The sequence below is a fragment of the Lycorma delicatula genome, chromosome 9 (genome assembly GCF_047948215.1).
Source record: "Lycorma delicatula isolate Av1 chromosome 9, ASM4794821v1, whole genome shotgun sequence".
Taxonomy (NCBI): Eukaryota; Metazoa; Arthropoda; class Insecta; order Hemiptera; family Fulgoridae; genus Lycorma; species Lycorma delicatula.
This window is the reverse complement of record NC_134463.1, coordinates 30,823,300-30,844,910: the sequence shown is the minus strand read 5'-3', so window position 1 is coordinate 30,844,910 and position 21,611 is coordinate 30,823,300. Positions and strand designations below refer to the sequence as shown.

Sequence of the window (21,611 nt, the reverse complement as noted above, 5' to 3'; positions counted from 1 at the left end):
CTCACTATTTAGCATTCAAAAAAGGAATGATTTTTAGAGTACAACGCACTACATACGTTCGATTAACCAGTAAGCTCTACACTCAAGTATCAAGTTTCAACTCGTTAAAAATTGTGGCTCACTTCATAAGCGCGTATGAAAAGTACACCACTAAAAGTCAACATAATCTCAACATTTTTTTTCCACCTTAAATTTAGTGTAACTCAATAACGAATCAACCAATCTTTATCAAATTTTCACATGCACAACATTAGTTACAATATTACAGCAATCAACTAAATTGATTGAGTTAGTTTTGAAGATTTTCAAGCCACAAAATTTTATACATAAACATATATATATATATATATATATATATATATATATTAATATAACTCATGAAACACTCTTACACTCGCACATCCTATTTTATTTTAGTTTTTTCTGGCTGTCGTGTATTTTAATGTTTAAAATTTGTTAATATATATATATATATATATATATATATATATATAACGAAACCCGATTTAATAATGGCATTTTCGTACTCTTCATACCTCAAAACGTAAATAAAATTCATTTTCACTCCCCATTCCCATCATGTGATCGAATGTATACGGTATTTTTTCGAAAAGTCTGTAGAAAAAAAATCAAATAAAGTAAAAATGTGCTTATATTTTCAAAAAAACTTAAAACGAGTTCATCGGTGCGTGGACACACGACAGAAGTGAAGCTTCTTACGCAATATTATATGAATTATTAATGATGCAAAATAACGTATACGCAAGATAAACAAATGATACATTTTTTATTAATAAGAAATATGAACTAATAATGAAATACACATATAAAAAAGAGAGAATGCAGGTGTAGACATAAATCGTATGTAAGAGTGAGAGATAGAGCACTTACCGTGCACGCGTGTTAGTATCTATATGCAGGACGCGGTAGGCATAGTGGGGGAATCAGCTATCACGTGACGCTTTTTCGTGACGCTCGTTTTTTCTCAGTTGACTCACCATCCTAAAGCCTGTGTTAAGAATCTTCGGTTCAGTAAAGCTATTTTTAAGTCATAGTATATTCAGTGAGTAAATTCTGATTTTAAAAAAATGTATATTATTTTACGAAGTTATATTAATCTTGAAACGTGTGTTTTGTACACATTTTATTATAATGTGTAAAGAAATTAAGAATAATTAAAGAGAAAACAGTTTTGACTTCATATAATTTATTTTCTGTAAAAGAATTTTTCAACTGGAAAAAAAGGTTATAAATAAATGTGAAATGTGTAAAGAAATGCGATTATAAATAAATGTGATTATAAATAGATGTGATCATTAACGATCGCAATAAAATACTGGTTTTTACCGACTTTTGAAGAAGATTCGGTATTACTTTCGGTCGTATGGTGGATTGGGGGGTTGAGAATAATTTTTCTTTGCGTTTTTAGGTACGAGAAATATGAAAATACCATTCACTTAAAATGGAGTTTCCTTATATATTTGTAGGTCTATGTATAAAATTTTGTGGTTCGTAAATCTCCAAAACTACTAAATCAATTTCACTGAATTTTAAACATTATACTGTAGTAGTGTATGTAGAAATTTAATGAAGATTGGTTGAGTCGTTCTTGAGTTACGCTCAATTTAATGCCGAAAAAAAGCTGACAACACAGTTGTAGGACTTTCCCGTCACGCGAATTGTTTTTGCTGCGAAGCTTACACACACATTTTAATTTAAAATATTGTAAATTTATTTAAATATAATATTTTTTGTACATCTGTACGACAGTGTTACACTATCCCTCCTTCTGATGACAGGGGGTACTATTGACGTAGTATACCACTTAGCCAATACTTAGAAAATTTTTTGGGGTGAGGGTGCGATGTTGCAAAAAAAATTATTTTGAAAATACTATTTATTTATTAACAAATGTGTCTTACAAAAATAAGACCTTAATTAGGCGAAATCTCAAGATGCCGAGGGTGACCTTGCTCTACAGTTCACTCCCTTGACTTAATAAGTTGAAAATTAATGCCATCAGTGCCCCATATTCAGAAGTAATCTGAAGAGGTTTGGTCAAAATCGGTCCAGCAGTTCTGGAGATATAAGGTGGGTGACACCGAACATACACACGTACATCCAGAAAATTTCCATCCGGTTTTTTGGGTTCCTTAGGTATTAAAAGATCAAGACCCGGAAAACTGCATATGCCCAAATTGACCGATTACCGTACTTTCCCTTCTGCTGCTATAGCTCTGCTATAGTGCAAGACGGGAAAGTAAAAATTTTGAGTTTCTGTTGACTGTGCAGTGGTGTATTTTTCATTCGCGGTTATGAATCACGTGGTGAGTCAGTTGAAACTTGATGCTTGTGTGTAGTCTACCGGTTAATCTAATGTATGTAGTGCATTGTATTCTGAAAACAGTTCGTTTCTGATTGTGAAATAATGGGGGGTGTCGGAAAATAGTCATGTAAAAATAAAAAAATTGTAAAACTCGTGTGTGTTTTCTTGTGGAAGAGTTTTTTTTCCATTTTGTTTAACTTTTTACACTTTCTCTGTTTCCTTTAAAAAAAAACAAAAATGTACAAACACATTTTTTTCGTTGGTTATATAATCTCATTTACATGTAAATCAATGCTTGATTTTTATTTTCTTTAAAAAGTTTGATTGAGAGGGAATGGTTGAGAAATAAAGCCAAGTTTTTTTTTTGTTAACGCTCAATTGTTTTTTTTATTTTAAACATTTAAATTACCATAATAATATAATAAAGTTAACTTATATAATTGTCTAATATTATATAAGAAATGTATTCTATTATGTTACACTTCAGATAAATATATAATAATACAATTTAATTTAAATGAACTGATTTTTCGCAAGCTTTTTTAGGAAACTAGCACATGCACATAAAAAACATGTATATATATATATATATATATATATATATATATATACATATTTATCTAAGTATATACGGTCTTTTAAACTAAGAAGGTTGATACTGACATGTTGACAGCTTGCTTCAAAGAATTACTGCCGGGTGTCTCCTCCGAGTCGTGCCTTTATGTTCATGTATTGAAAGTATGCCAATAAATCCGGTTGTTTTTTTGTAAGTAATGATTCTGTTTAAAAAGAAAATATACAGTATACGTAATAATTGCGAAATATAAATAATAATTATATACCCAACTTTCTTATTAATTAAGTAATTATTAGTTGTGAAATTAAATTTACAGACTGGTTAAGTTATATGTTTTTAATCTAAGAGATTTTGGTAGCGTCTCGGCCTTTCATCCGGAGGTCCCAGGTTCGAATCCCGGTCAGGCATGGTATTTTCACACACGCTAAAAATCACTTATCTCATCCTCTGAAGCAATATCTCACGGTGGTCCCGGAGGTTAAATAAAATAAAAAAATCTAAGAGATTTTGATTCAATATGGTAGATGACCATTGGATCTTGTAATTTTTTCATTAATTTGTAACTCAGTTAAGATTTGGTTACTTTTATTAATACGGAAGTTAAATATAAACTGACTAGATCCGTAAGTGGTAATTTTATTGCCTCTTGTATAATATTGACGATACAAATTTGTCTCCATACATTCCTTGTTTAATTTATATATATTTTTTTAATTTGTATTTTTTACATCATATTTTCTCACCTCAGATATAAATATATACACATATAATTGTGCTAAGTTGAAATTACAAAATATTCTATTTGAGGATTGTACCCAAAACAATGCGATTCAGTAGTTATCATGTTTACTCCAATAGATTGTTCCACAATTAACAGCCAGACTAATAGTTAATTCAAAGATTAACCTCTTGATATTTATGTATGTAAAAAATTTGTGCTGATTCATGTAAATAAATTAAGTCTTATGTAGTTGCGAATATAATTATTTTTATTGTGAATTGTAAATATTACTCACATACATGTGAATCTTTACTTAAGTTATTGTATGCATAAATGTAATGATAAGTTATTGTATTAAATGATTGAAATAAAGATTGTGGTAGACTAGTTGGACACTGGATCAGGACTCTAATAGGACTGTCCGAATGAAACGGAACGGAACAGAACCCAAGAATGGCGGGAGTTTCAATATATCTCCCTACACATCGCGGAGCACGGACAATGTCCCTTGCTGCTGTATCATTCTACAATCGGGCGTGTTTCATGAGTTATTAAGTGGCGGTTATAAATATGAAGTTTTATTTATGGACCTATTTGGTGATTTGCGTTCCTATCCGTATTGACCAGCGTGTAAATTGTTTACTGGGTCTGACCGTGGGAAATTAAGCTTTTGAGCCTGGTGCTCCCGGCGTGATTCCCGTTCAGTCCATCCGCTCAAGTCCTTTCGGTATTAGTACCTTATGGGATAGCAGGAATACGCCAAAACGGGGCCCTGTTATAGTTATTTGGAGGGAGCAATGCGCCCCCTTCTCCGGAGGAAGTCGCATGTGCTGACTACTGTCCGAATGAAGTGATGACCTTGTTTATATACTGTGTATATGGAGCCGCTGAATCGTCAGGAGCCGAGTGCATCCGAAATGAGAAGAGCCGAACTTTAAAAGTCCTATATCAAATGAAAATTAAAGTTCCAACATTTGAACAGGAACAATAAAAAATGTGAACATTTATAAGAGTATTTAAAAATGAAATAAGTCATTTAAATAACCCTGAGTCTTAACAATATTTATTGTAAACGATATAAGGGGATAATTTGAAATTAACTGTTGTAAACTTATGAGACTTATTAATATTGGTTTTTTTTTATATTAGATATTAGAACTTAATAATTTGAGTGAAAGCTGGAGGCAGTTTTATACGGGTAGTTAGAATTATGAACAATTTTAAATCTGTTATTTTAGTAAACAATTTATTTTGTGGGTAAATTTTTGTTTATATTTTATAATTAATTAATTTTGTTTTAATAGAGATTTTACTGGCGTAAGAAAGGTCGAAAACTTCAACTGATAAATGTTTAGGCAATATTTTAGTTGTATTCAGACGAAGAAATCGCATTAGTAATTTGTCTATAAAAATAAAAAAAACAAAAATAAATTGGGAATTTTGAAATGAATTTATTACTGAAGCCGGATCTTGCGGGATTACATAATAACTTATATGGATGAAGACAAATTTTTAAATCAAATAAATAATTGACCTATTAGTATTATTAACAGAAAAGATTTTCCTAATTGATAATCGTGTGAATAGCATTGTTCATTCAGTGTAAATAGCTGTGTGAATAAAACAAACTACATTAAATCTGTGGTTTTACTCTATCTCAGTCTTCCTTTTGGTTACAACCTTTGCGATAAAAGGCCGGGATTCTATTGCTTTTCCCTGGAGGTCAGCAAGTTTAATTACTAAATATTCATTACGCATAAAAACTTCATATATGTGTTTATGTGTATGTGTTAGCATAATAATGTGTCTCATGTATACTGCCTACAATGAAACACCATTACCTTCCAAAGATGTCGTATCATGATCTAAATATCTAGAAATATTTTAAGGAGTACCGGACATGAGACAACGGTACCGTCCAAAAATATTATATTCATACCCAAAAATAATAATATACCATTCTAGGTTTACTAGAAAAAGTTAGGAATTAAGTGGTCAAAACTTATTTTTTTATTTATTAAAAATATACACATTTTCTGCTAAGACCGTCATAATTTTTATATTGAGTAAATTTATCTATCTTTCATAGCTTTTGATAACTAACTCACCTTTTTACGCGTCACCTGTTGAAAGTAGAATACATCTGAAACGCGTTGAAGTGGAATATATCATAACTAAATGTGATTTAGTTATGATGAAACTCAGAAAAGTAGATAAATGTACTCAATATAAAAATTTTATGCCAAAAAACCTAAATGAAGATAATATTTGCCGATATAGGTAACACATTCATTCTGTTCAATATAACGACTGGCTGTGTAGTTAATATCATTATTCTCAGAGAAAACTATCCTGACAAGTGCTGCTTGGGTATCAGATGCTTCGCATTCGATATATAGACATAAGAAAAACTGGAACAGAATGTGTAAAGTAAAAAATTAATATATACCGTTTTGAAAAACAGTGATCATTTTTTAAACACTGTTTCCGGTAAGTAGAGTGAAAATTTCGTTAGGAAATAATTAAAATTTAAAAAAATTTCGTTTGTATACTAAGAATGATTATTTAAAAAAAATATTTTTTGTTGGCAACTTCATTCAACTTCACGGGAAGTTTTTTTGGTTAAAGTTTGGAATAAATTTTTTAAAATATTTTAAAATTTCATCTGGTACTCATCGATAAGTTAACATTAGGTATTAAATAAAAAACAAATAGTTTATTTAACAGTATTTTAATAAGTTATTAAAAAAAATGATCGCAGATGTTGGCAAGGCTAAATTTACTGGTTTAACCAATTCCAGATTCGGTAGCAAGTCACAGCAGGTGATTTTTTTATAATCACATCCGTTACATCTATATAACGGAACTTTATTTTAAAATACAAGTTACTGCAAGTCCATAAACAGAATGTATAATTTTCAAGTTATGTAATTTTTCAAGTTAAATGGAGAGAAAGATCGTACAAAAAATCTATATATTATATTAAGTCAAACCTTAAAATACTCGTTATATGTAATGGAAATTAAACTTTCTGTGGAATTAACGGTTTCAAAGGAATATATATATATATATATATATATATACTAGCGGACCCGACAAACGTTGTCCTGACGCGGCATTATTCTGTAATAAATGCACACACATAAATATAAGTAACTTAATTAAGTTAAAATTAGCAGGAATGTGTTCTAAATTTCATTAAAATGACTATTATAATATTATCAGTTTATATATTAGATATTATCAGTATGATATTATCAGTTTGTGATTGTTGTATTATTGTAATGGGTTTATTGAGTAATTATGTGTAGTATGGTTAATATTTATTTTCATCCACATTACTACTAATTTTCACTTAACATCATTCTAAAAACGTTCCTCCTACGTATTTTTTTTTTCATTTAATAATTTTGATGTTTCATAACCATGTAACAGCTTAATTAATAAAAAAAATTAAAGCACTGTAAAAAAGCAACGTAGTTAAAATTTTAGTAGAAATTTTTATCATTTTTCTCATTCTTTATTTTAACATCTATTTTACCAAATTTTAGATAATTGTAAATTAAAAATAATTTTAGAAAACTTTTTATAAAATTAATCAGCTAAAACATTATAAATTCAATTTTTTAAATATACTTTAAACTATATTATAAGTAACTTATATTTTAATTTTATAAATGTTATAATTTATTTTACAAACTTAAATTTTTATTTTCAAAGAGCCGTTCAGTACTTCATAAGTTGCATAGAATCAAATGAGAACTGACAATTTAAATTTGTAGGTTAAGTTAATTGTTATTGAATGCACGTGTATACATCATTAAAATTCATGAAAAATCATGTAAAATACTCACTTCAATACTGCACCTTACAAATTTGCACAATGTACATTTTTTAATTAAACTTTAAAATGTTATTTCAATAAATAATAATATAATATAATATTCTCAATAAGCGTGCAATTCTAGCAGACTCGGCAATGCTTCGCTATTGCTAGATCTGAGTATACATACAGATTAAATGACAACAATTGAAAGTTTAATAAAACCTTAAAAAACTGAAGATTAGAAATTTAACAAAATTTAACCTTTCACTTTATAAAAGTAAAATGTAAATAAATCCAAATGGCAAAACAACAGCACTACCTATCGGATTTAATTCATACCACTCTCTAATCACAGTATTCGGTGGAAAATAATTTAAATAACGAAAAGTGTTGTGGCTGCAAAATCATTACAATTAATACTGAACATTAAGAAACTTACAAACATTACGGAACCTTATAAAATTTCACCTTTAACTTTATAAAATTCAGAATGTAAATAAATTCAATTGTCAGAACAGCACTACCTATCGGATTTAATTCGAACTATTCTCTAAATACGAATTTTAATGTAAGAACAACACTAAGCTACGACGCAAGTAACTGATATGCGAAAAAGCAACAAAATAAAAAAAATTCCTAGAATCCGATCGCAGCACCAACTACCGGGTTTGACTATTAAGCCAAAAATTAAAAAAAAAAACTTCTAAAACGTGATCGCAGCTCTGCCTACCGGACTCACACGCTGCCCACCAGACCCAATTGTGAACCTTAACCATCCCAAGATCAACAAAACATAAATAAATTAAAAAAACATTTTCACTTCAATACTGTACTTTACAAATTTGCACAATGTATATTTTTTAATTACACTTTAAAACGTTATTTCAATAAATAATAATATAATATTTCTCAATACGCGCACAATTCTAAACGCGATCGCAATGCTGCCTACTTGTTACTTAATCAGTTGTGATTTTGTTTACATTAGCAACGGCCATACAGGCTCTTTGTGATTGGTCGTTGTGTTTGACAGTGGCCATCTTGCATTGATCTGATTGGTTTTCCTTTGTTTACATTTCCATCTGATTTATTAGCCTCTTATTTATTAAAAAACTGTTTTCACGCGATTTTTTGTAACACAATAATAACACAAAATTACGAAATATTTTTCTCAATTTGATCGCAGCACCAACTGTCGGGACAAACTAAAATTAAAATAGAATATTATTGAATATTCTATACTGTGATGGTAGTGCAGTCTACCGGATCCAATGTAAAACATTCCAAAATCAACAACTACTTATAAATAAAAAATTAATTAAAAAAACATTTTCCAGTGGACCAAATTTTGAATCTAAGTCATTCTCGAATCCCCTTGAACACAACACAAAATTTCATCAAAATCAGTCCAGCCTTTTAGGAGGAGTTCACTTTCATACACATGCACACAAGAAATATATATATATATATATATATATATATATATATATAAAGAATCATTAGAAACATGCATAAGGGAAATTTAGGAGTAATTAGCAAAACTTCACATTTGAAATTATGCCGGAAGATATTTTTTAATAATATTCTAGCTACGTAATAAAGTATTTTCAGTTCAATCATTTTAAGCTGAATTTTTTTCTTTTCCAATTTGTACGTTGCAATCTGTCTGACTAGTGAACAATAAGCAACCCCCCCCCCCCAAGTCTTGTTCAGATCAGACCGACCATTCGTGAAACATGTGATTAATTGAACCCCAACCATTAAAGTACACCGGTATGCACTATCTATATTCAAAACCGTATAAAAGCAACTAACTTTTACTAGGATTTGAACCTCACAAAATTAGACCTCGAAAATCAGCTGATAAAGAACTGATTAACAAGTTACCCACTAGACTAGCCCGGCTGGTCTGTTTGTATCAAATGATAAAGTAATTCCTTTGTATTGAAAAACAGTAACCAAAATTACGAATTTTTACAGTTTTATAAAAGAAAATATTTATTTATAATCTTATGATAGTTAAATAAATAAATACAAGACAAAACCTGATTTTTTTTTTATACTTGGTTTAATGAAAGTTGAACGGTGGGACTATTTTTTGTGTTCTTTTCCCATACAGTAACTAAAAGTACAGCAAGTAAATACGGAACCAAAAATGTTAAATTAGCCTACATAAGTTATATTTTCATCGAGATATTAAAAAATACGTGTATCTTATTAGATTTTTAATTTAATTTTATTACTTTTTTCCATCTTTTTGTTGGGAGTCACAGCAATGATAATAGTAATTAGCTTAAATGAAACTAAATGATCATAAATAATTAGGCAATAAATATCAAACATTGGATAACCGACTGGAACATGAATAACAATTATTAAAATATCACCACTTGACCATTTTGACTGTGCACACAGTGAAAATGGTCATTACAGTAAAGAATCTCACGTAAGTAAAGCCGATAAATTGAGTTCTTCATCATAATCTATTGGTTTAAAAAAAAAATTAAATATACAATTATTTGTTTGATATGTCATATATAAATCTTTTAATTTTAACTCTTGAAGCCAAGATTCTCAACAAAATAATGCAATAACCAAAATTGTTAATATTAGTATAAGAATTTCGAAAAATACGTTTTCATATTTTTGAAAATTTGGAGACTCATGTATCGGGGCCTTTTTTAATCATTAGAATATTCACTAAATCTGAATTTAAATAAATTAAAATCGAAATTAAAAAAAAACAATTTTTTCGATTATTTTCTTTTTTTTAATTAAAAATTAAACATTTTGAAAATTAAAAATTTGGTTTTTTTTTTGTATTTTGGGGCTCCTATACTCAAGGCGAAGCATTCAGGTAAAAGTAATTTTTAAGAAAATAATCCCTAGGTGTTGGTATTAAATTTTTAAAATTGTTTAAAAAATTTAAAGATTCAGCTATAATTCTAAATAAACAAAGTTTTAATTTTATAGAAAGAGTGAAAAATATGGGCTAATTTTTTTTTTAAATTACGAAAGTTTTTTAACGAAAGAATAACGAAGTTTTTTTAAAAAAAAACTTCGTCTTTTGTTAGAAAACATTTTTGATAAAGTGCCCCAATAAACGTTTGAAATTTTATTTCGGTCAAAACCACCCACTCCTTTTTCAAAATTTTTAAAAAGTGTAATACATTTTACCCTCGAAGATTCTACCAAGTTTGAAAAAAAAAATCTGTCTACTGGATTCAAAGTTATAAGATCAAATACAGGTAAACATATTTACGTACGTACTTATGTACATACGCACGAACGTCCGCGTGACAAAAATAAATTTTTTGGACTTAGGAGCATTTGAATAAAAAATTATTTTTTATAGATTAATTATAATTTATAAAAAATGTTTTTGGTTAATTATTTTTTTTAATGACTCCTTAAAATCTTAAATTTAAATTTAGATTAAAATTTTTCAAAATGAATTTGAAAGTTTGAGTGATCTTTTATAGATGATTTAATTTTCTGGAAAATTTATTTCAGGCTCTACACAATTTGGAAAAATCACATTTTTTTAAAATCTGGGTTGCAAAATCTGGGTGCAAAAACTGTCAAATTCATTTTTTTGAAATTTGGCGTGTTGCTTTGTCATATCAAAAAGTTCTTTTAGGCAAAATCTGAAGGTCCTACGTATACTCGTGCCATAATTATTCTATACTATTAATCGTAAAAAAATCCCCAAAAAATCTTCTTTCTTTTTCAATCTTTTGATAGTTTTCGCTATTTTTGCATCAATACAAAAACGTATATTTCGATTTGCAATCGATGATATTATGTGTAAAATTTAATAACAAAACTTTTTTCTCTCGGTTTTTTTTCTAAAATGAATAGTTATCGAGTTATCTAGGGAAAGGAGAAAAAAATGGGTATTTTTGCGATTTTTTTTTCTTTTACATTTTGTTTAATAAAAATTTAAGCACACTTTTTCAACTGACGCATAACGAAATAATCATTTCTGGTGATATTCCGGAGGTGTTAAATCTAAAATTAGCGATCGTATAGAAATAGTCCAACCCAAAACAGATACCGCCTAGACTAACCAATATATTTTTGTAGTTGAGGTTCAAATAACCACAAATCTCGGAATGGTCGACCTGAGTCAGTACAAGACTACACCAAATTTATATGCACTGTATTCTCATTTCATTAGGGTTGCTTATTGTTCACAAACTGTACACGCATTGCGATGTACTTATTAAGAATAGAGAAAAGTGGACACAATGTATTTATAACGTACTATTTTGTAACGGAAAGGGATTTTTTTTTTCCTAACAATCCTAGTTTTTCTGATGGTTATGGTGTATGAAAAACATCTAAAATAAAAACGATACCGATCAGAATTAGTTTATAAAATAGTAATGAGGTTATCTATACAGCCAATCATCGACATTAAAAACTAGGTTATAGACAAAATATCTTCATTATAGTTTGATGAAGAAAGAAACAAGAAACACTTAATTTGTCGCTTTTTATAGTAAACCTGGCATGAAGTGATAATTATTAATAAATATACTTATGCTTTTATTTTTGGGATTGAATTTTAACTCGTGTCAGATTATCTTTAATCATTACGATTGCAGCAGCTGAAAAGTAAAACAAATCAATTAAAATTTCTGTAAAATTTTATAAAAAAACAGACAAGCTATAGTATCATACAGATACTATCTTATAGTTACGTGTTATAATCCAAAGTTGTAAGACGTTCCTTCTGTTATTACTTCAAAATTAACACATAATAAGATGTATTTTCTTTTAAAAAACAATAAAATGAAATTTCTAATAGATTCAAATAAAATTTACGTATTATAGAAGGAAAATAATCAAATTATTTCTGTTTCTTTCGTTTTAATAGTATCATTATTATTTTTTTAATAATTTTTAATACATTCATTAAATTTAAAAAAAATAATAAATTGCGGTAACATTAATTTTAAAATAGGAATTTTTTTCTCCATAAAAATTCCATTGATGATCCTCTTAATTTAACGTGATTTGGACAATTTCATTGATTCGTTTATAAAAAAATTGATAATAATTACAGCAATAAAATACATTTTTAAAAATAGTTATTAATTTTTTTTGTGGTTAAATTAATTAATTACACAATCTTTCAAATGTCGGCATTAGACAAGAGTAGATTGATGCCAAATTGTAATTTAGATTATAATCTATTAAAAAACACTATTATTCAAATTAAATCTCATCTCAATACTATATAATGAAACAAGTCTTTTTCATTTGTTCCCGATAAAGACGAAAATTACTGAACCAATCATTAAGAAATTTTAACTACAACTTTCTTATGACCCCTTTTCTTTCTTTCTTTTTTCCTGTTTAGCCTCCGGTAACTACCGTTTAGATAATTCTTCAGAGGATGAATGAGGATGATATGTATGAATGTAGATGTAAGTCTTGTACATTCTCATTTCGACCATTCCTGAGATGTGTGGTTAATTGAAACCCAACCACCAAAGAACACCGGTATCCACGATCTAGTATTCAAATCCATGTAAAAATAACTGGCTTTACTAGGACTTGAACGGTGTAACTCTCGACTTCCAAATCAGCTGATTTGGGAAGACGCGTTAACCACTAGACCAACCCGGTGGGTCTTTCTTATGACCCCTAAAATTTTATAACAGTTCATACCTCAATAATTTCACTACTATATAAATAAAAAATAAAAAAAAAACGAATAAATAAAAATGAATTAATAAAAAACTTCTTTTATTAAATTTAATGTCATTGTCTAATCTGGCGGCGACACGCAAGATCTCATCCTCAAGTGAGTAAAGTAATACTCTGTAGATTTCTATATCCGGAACTAAGAGATTCCATCAGGGTAAACCATACACTTAAGTAGTAGAGATTCTACTTTCAATTTATTATTAGTATTTTCGGTACTTATCGGTTGTTTGGAACCCCTACTGAAATCCAATTTTTTTTTTGAATTTTACTTGTTCTAGTAAATAGGTAAAATATATATAATTTATCTATTTAACGTTAATTAGACGAGGTTAGCAAGCGAAGCGAGCGTAGGTTATGGTTGGCTAGGTTATATTGATATAACCCACCGGGTTGGTCTAGTGGTTAACGCGTCTTCCCAAATCAGCTGATTTGGAAGTCGAGAGTTCCAGCGTTCAAGTCCTAGTAAAGTCAGTTATTTTTACACGGATTTGAATTCTAGATCGTGGATACCGGTGTTCTTTGGTGGTTGGATTTCAATTAACCACACATCTCAGGAATGGTCGAACTGAGAATGTACAAGACTACACTTCATTTACACTCATACATATCATCCTCTGAAGAATTATCTAAACGGTAGTTACCGGACTCTAAACAGGAAAATGAAAGAAAAAGAGGTTATATTGATATACATGCGCGATTCGTCATTACACGGAATCAACATACTTTCTTTCTTTCTTTCTTTCTTTTTTTTCCTGTTTAGCCTCCGGTAACTACCGTTTAGATAATACTTCAGAGGATGAATGAGGATGATATGTATGAGTGTGAATGAAGTGTAGTCTTGTACATTCTCAGTTCGACCATACCTGAGATGTGTGGTTAATTGAAACCCAACCACCAAAGAACACCGGTATCCACGATCTAGTATTCAAGTCCGTGTAAAAATAGCTGTCTTTACTAGGACTTGAACGCTGGAACTCTCGACTTCCAAATCAGCTGATTTGGGAAGACGCGTTCACCACTAGACCAACCCGGTGGGTTACACGGAATCAACATAATCTAATCAAACATAACCTATGCTCGCTTCGCTCACTTACCTCGTCTGATTAACGTTAAAAATAAAAATTATATGCAGTAAGTTATACGTATATAAGTTTTATCGTGTCGAGTTGCGTAATAATTGGATTTCAGTTGGGGTCCCGTATAACCGATAAGTACCTTATTTTCATAATTCTTCGTTCGGTGAGGTCACAAATAGGAAAAAGAACTTCTAGGGCTACTACAATTTATGATGGTAGATAATGTAAATCTACGCTAGAGTGCTCTCAAAGAGTTGAATAACAACGTGTACGCTCGGCTCAAAATCCGAATTCAAGTTTCGAGAAAATTATTAAGGCCGAAAATAGCTTTTGATTGTCATCCCGAAATTGACTACCTGAATTTGAAAAATATTAAAACGGGTAATATGTTATCATGTTGTTATTCATTCAAATTAATCAATTTTATGCGCTAAGTTGTGTATAACGACAACTCTGAAAGTAACAACCCGTAAAAAATTATTTCAAATTTTTCAAGTTCTATATGCACGCATATTACGCGGGTGAATCCGGGACGATGGATGCTAGTATTAAATAAAGTAATTATATAATTAAAAAAAAGTTGATAAAACAATCAGTTAAGCTTTATGATTCTTATTTATTACTATTTACTTTTACAAGAATTTTTAACGTACAGAATGTAATAAAATACCCAGTTATGCTAATTAATTTATATTTGCGTCGCAGCTATTCATGACAAACAATAAAACATTACTAATTATGATATTCGAGATTTTTACACTTACTGAAAGTTTACGTCTGTAAATTTAAAATATTACATTTAAATAGTGATTGAATAATATATATTACAATAAAGAAATTAAAAAACTACATTATTTTTATAAATATGTTATTGTTAGAACCACATTATTATTTTTTAATTATATAAGTAACAATGTGAATTTTTTTAAATAATTTAATTATGAATAAATGATCTGGTGTATTATAACTTGCAAATTACTTTTTTATATTTTTGCTTTTAATTATGATTCTTAATAACTCCCTTTATTCATATTAAAAGTAAGAGATGAAAAATAGTCTTATCTTATTTCCTAATTTCTTTTCGGTTAAAATGTACAATTTTAATTTCAGTAATATGAAATTTATCTTCTAAAATTGGAAGATGAACTAAAACATAATATCTTTTTGGATTGTATTTTAATTTAAATCGACTTAACTTATTTTGATGTATATGGAGTGATTCACGAAGAATATAACATATTTTCAGGACTTTTTCTACTGATGAAAATAAAGAAGACCGTACATATAAATATAAATTCGAAACGGCACATTGGCGAGTATCAACTGGCGAAAGATTTCTTTCTCATTTTCGCAACTTTCGTAAAATTAATCTTGACTGTAATGCTTCGGAACCAAATAATATTTAGTGGTTTTATGTGAATATGAATCTGACTGATAAAGTTTAAAAAAATAGGTCTCAGAACTGTATTTTTAGAATTTCTCTAGTAATCTGGAATAAAAGATTGGAATAAAAAAACACTATTTTATGTTTGGCGTTAGTTATTTTAAAATAACTTTGTTAATTGGGTAATAAGGACATAAAAGTATAAAAAAAACTTGTAGACAATTTGATTCTGAGCAAAATTATACAGGTATATTTTTGTCTTTAACAGATTCAAACTTATTAATTTCATAGTTAGTATTCTTGGGACCCAAGTTGAGACCCAAATTATTTTATGTTAAGATGAACTTTCTTCTTTATTTTCATTAGTAGAACATTTCTGAAAAATTTTTACATTATTCGTGAATCACTCTGTATAAAAAATATTTATAAATTTGTTTTTCAACGACCCTATTATTAATCTTTTGTTAATGTTCTAACTCAATTTTGATGTTTTTTGGATGAATAATTTTTTATTTAACAACCGTTTTCTTTCTAGTAATTGCTATCTCAATCAGGCGTATTTAAATGTAAATATTAAGATAAAATTATATTTACTTTTATATGCTAAATAAGAAATTGTGCATAGTAAGTAATTACAGGTAATTACCACAGAACTGCAGTGATATTTCTTTAAATATATATATAATAAAAAGCTAGGAACAGCAGATCTCGTACGTTTTATACTAAATATAACAAATTCAGATCTAAAACGAAATTAAATGAATAAATTTTAATTCTCCTAAAGTAGAGAATGAAATTAATCGTGATTGATTGTGGAAGGTTTAAGGCCTTTACAAATTTAACTTTCTATCTGGACATGAAAAGAATAAATGAATTTTGAGAAAAGATGGTTTTTTAGTTTATTAAATGAAATTATTCCGACGTCCACATCTATGATTAAATTGCTCGTCGAGCGATTTCTTTGTACGCTTTGCCTGAATATCTTGGCCTACCTATGCATGTGCCTGAGCAGCAAACTCGTGGTAATTCTTTCGTGTTTACACTAATGTGTGTTGTAACGATTAACGTACTGGACATGAACACTTGTAAAAGTAAGAATAGGCCGCGTGTTATGGCAGCTGATTTTTATTATATTGAAGATCTGGGAAGCATTGTAATCGTTCTTCGGAAAGTAGATTTTTAGAGTAGAACTAAAGTTTCATCACCACTATCGAATTTCATCGACTGCGATGCACATTCCGTAAGATCGATTTGTTACGCTTCTAAACATTGATATTTGATCAGCCAAATAAGCATACTGTGACGGGTGTGGGTGTGGCACTGTCGTGGTTGGATATTTATGTTATGAATTTGGATTCCATGAACGCCCACAAAGTTAGTCTTGTTCACCAATCAGTAGGACGTGAGATAGCCTTTTTGATAGTACTAAAAATGATTAGTAATTACTGATTCTTGGGAAAACAGACAAGATGACTTTCAAGAAAGTACTTTTGCTGAAACCTATGTTTATTCTATATGTACTTTTTGTATTTTCCAGTTTTTTTTTGTTTTTAACTATTGCATGAAAAATTAATTTAAAGCAAACTTATTATCTGTAAATTAGTATCTATAAAGAACATTGATCAGGCAGAAACAATGAATGAGGCCTACAATCGATGCTTTTTCCTACAATCGTACAATTTTAACGGGGAAGTTTTATAAAAACGGGGAAGTTTTTTTCGTACAAACGGGGGAAGTTTTATAAAAAAAAAACACGTTTTTAAATTACAGGTACATCATATTGCTTACTGCAAAATTTTATAAAAAAATAGAGGACGTGTTTGGCCGTAATTGCATAAAAATAAACATACAAATGTATTGTCGGAAGGTCAAATTAAAATAGATCTTTGCTTAATTCAATCAATAATTGTTTCAGTAAAGGTAAAGAGAGCCAAAGTACTGTAATGATCACTTAATTAATGTAAATAAACTATACAACATATGAAAAAAAAATTATCTTTTACGTAAAGTTTTTGTTCATAAATCATATTAGCAGGAAATATTTAATTAAATTTAAATTCACTAATATCACTTCTCTGTAATGATATGTTTTTCACTGATATATACATTTTCTTATCCAATTTTTCTAAACGAATATAATTTTTTCATTTTTTAAAAATTATCGTTACTTACTATTCTTGGAAAAAAAATTATAAATAATTAAAAACCCATTGATAAAATTAAAATTTGAAAATAACGATGTAAAACGATTAGTTAATTGAATATAATTTATCTGTAATATTTTTATTAAAGAAATATTTTCCCAATAAAATGAAAAGAGTAATTTTTTTTAGATCATAAATTTTGAATTAAAATAAGACCACCCGTATTTTATTACAATTATTCTGAAGAGAGTTATTAACTTTGAAACTCTTAGGAAAAGATGAAAACGCTTTTAATTTATTATCATTCAAGGATGTATAGTCTTCAGCCGAAGTTCTACTTATAAAAAAAAAAAACAAATTATTTTCATTTAGAATTACAGTTATATGCGCTGTTTTGTCTCTTTATTCTAATATTCTTTAAACGTATTACAATAGTACCCGTAATTGGTAGATATTGTCTTGTGTACCATAGGTCACGGTTAAAATTCACTACAGAGGATTAATACTTCCGTTTCATTTGCTGTTAGAATCGTGACATCCTGAAAAAAAAAGTCATGAACTATTATAGTATATTTAAAATAAAAAATAAATAAATAAAAATAAAATGCGAATAAGGAACAATTGATTTTTTTCTCCTTTTATAAGTAGCTTAATTATTTATTATTATTTAAAATGTCAATATTTCTTCAATTTTTAGCCTCACCCTACTGAGGTAAGGCAATTTAAATAATTGTATCTCAGGGTAATATTGTCTTATAGTTCTAAAATAATCCGGTCTAGCGGTTAAACTCGTTATCGTAAATCAGCTGATTTCGAAGGTGAGAGTTTTCAGAGTCAAATCCTAATACAGATAGTTAGTTACTTTTGTTTGGATTTAAATGCTATATCATGGATTACCGGTGTTCTTTGATGGTGGGTTTCAATTAACCACACTTCACAGGATGGTCCGTTTGAGTCTGTACAAGACTAAACCTCACTTATACGTCACTTGTGAACAAGGTACGCAGCTGCCTACGGGCACCGAATCCAGAAAGCATCCGGAATATCCATAAGAAAATAAATAATACTTCTAAAATCCTTTAAACCATATTAATGTTTTTTTCTTTTAAAAAAAGGAGCTATAAGTGTAGCATGGGTAATAAAGAATAATTTCCAACCAAAACTTTTCAGTTTATTGTACATTTTTGGGTAATCGCAGTTCATTCTAAACAAAACGCATTTAGAAAATGGTAAAATTAATAATTATGCAATTTTACTAAAATGCAATCATTGTCCTGTTAAAACAGAAAACAGTTAAAACAGAAATAGTGTTTCGTTCTGAGATTGGTTAAAAGTTGCCTGATAATTAAATGCATTTGATCTTCTTACGGTTAATTTCCAACCAACGTTTTTTCTTATATTTTTTTATCAAGCTTTTAAATTTCTGGAGAAGATATAGCTTCATGTATTTGTATGATATTAACTTATTTTTTATTCAAGAGATGAGATTCTTCATTCACCAAAACCTTTCAGCTATTGTTGAAAAATGGATATTATAAAATCAAATAGTTTCTGATTCACAATGCTTTCGTTTTGTTTAGGAATTTAGTTTTACATTTCATTTCATATAAAACTACAGAGTTTCATCTCTGAAAAGAAGAATGTTTCCTTCTTTTTTTACCGGTTAATTAAGAAAAATTGAGGAAAAATGGGTTACACAATGCAGCAGAGAATATTCATTGTCTCCCAATACATTAGATGTGCCGGTTGTGCCCAGACCTGGAATGCCTTCACAGTAAACTACGGTATGGATGCACCAAACAAGTCCTCCATCAAGCGGCTGTACGACAAGTTCCAAGAGGCAGAGTATGTGGCGGATGCATCCAAAAGTGGTCGACCGAAAGTGCTAACACCAGAAAAGTTTATCGACGTGCAAGCTGCATATTTTGTTAATCCCAAGAAATCCGTGCGACGCCTATCTAGCCAGTCTGATCTCTCCGTTGCTAGTGCTCACACTGCATCACGCAAGTATTTAAAGATGCATCCGTACAGAATTCGTGTTGTTCACGAGTTGTTACCTGCAGACTGTGGAAGACATGTAGCTCTTTCTGTCAGCGGTTCATGTCATCTGTAACGCCAGATAGGGAAGAATTCGATAATTGGTTTTGGGCTCACGAGGCATGGTTCTACCTTTTACGTAAAAGACAAATAAGTCTTTACCTTATCCTTCGGGCTTTAGCAAGCTGCACGTATCACTTGCTTAGCCCTGCTGTATCATGCAGTCATCTGACCACCGTTGAGTGGATCAGTCACATCTCTCCTTCCGAATAAAGGATATCTTACGAATAAAGCCGGTAAGGTCAGTTCGGTAGGAAAAAGATTGTTCTCATGCTACCCGTATATCTTCATGACCCAGGAAACAAAATTTAGTGTTGTTCACTACCGGCATTCTCAGATGCCAAAAAAAATCCATCGTGCACACATTAAGCCTGTTCAAGGAATGCGTAAATCAACTCTCCCTGCTTCCATTGGGAAATAGAGGAAGGTCTGCTTCGAAAACCACCGAAGCCTTCCTGAATTACCGATTTACCACAGAAGGTAGAACCATACCGTCGATAAGCAACCGATCATAGAAATCTAGGAAACCAGCAGTGAAATCTAGAAATCTAGCAGTGTGGGAAACCAGTTCCGACCTGTTGAAACAGAAGACAGAGACCATCGTTCATAAAGTCAGATCGAAAACTATTCCTGATCGGAATAGAAACCGCCCTACGTTACTATCTCCACTAACTGATAAGAGTTCCATTTTACTCTACCAGTGTAAACATAAATTAACCAATATAGTTTTGTTTTTTAATTTTATTACGGTCAGACATTACGGTCAGATTTCACAATCTGATCAACATTCGTTCGTACAACCGGACAGCATGTCCTCCGAATTTAATTTCCTGCCCTGTATATGAGTGGGCTTTTGATGGCTCCAAAGCTCACATTAATATATAAATACATCATTAATATACAATGCGTATGACTGTCATAGGTGTGGGTGGGCCGTCCATTATCTCAGTTATTAAAATTAGTTCTTTCAGGCTCCTTATTCATGAAATTTATCTCGCTCTTTACTGTGAAAAAAGAGAAAATTAATTAATTAATTATTTTGTATTTCTTAATAATGAAAATATTGAAATATTTCTACCGAGTATGCGGAAAAACTAAGGTATTAAAATTTTTTAATCACTGACTTTTTGTATTTTTTAAAATTTATTTTAGATGTATGAATTTTTATTAATATATACATCTCACACACACACACACACACACACACACACACACACACACACACACACACACACACACACACACACACACACACACACACACACACACACACACACACACACACGCACACACACACACACACACACACACACACACACACACACACACACACACACAATAAAGAACGAGATTCAAAGTGTTTCCAGACGTAACTATTTACTTATTTTTATGTAAGATATAAAAAAATTACAAAATATATAATTGAAAAAAAATATATTCTAAAACAATTTCAGAAGTTTTCCTTATATTTCCTGCTCAATATATTACGACAGTACTTATTCATATTTTAATTATTTTGAATAAATAATAGATTTTCATTATATATATTCTCATTACCTTAAAAAAAATTATTTTCATCAATTTTTATTTTTCTTTCTTTGCAAAACTGAATCGCAGATGTTTGACTGTATTTTAAACTCATTTATAAATTTATATAACGATTTTTACTTCTTTTAATAATTTTATACAAAGGTTTACTTATTTTATGATATAAAATGTAAAATTTTTCATTGTATTAAAAA

At 29.5% G+C, this 21,611-nt stretch overlaps 1 protein-coding gene across 1 annotated transcript in view; it reads left to right on the top strand.

The window, feature by feature from the left end:
* LOC142329767 (putative peptidoglycan muropeptide transporter SLC46) overlaps positions 1–21,611 on the top strand; it is a 180,709-nt gene that overhangs the window by 21,867 nt on the left and 137,231 nt on the right. The gene's annotated exons all lie outside the window — the stretch shown is intronic.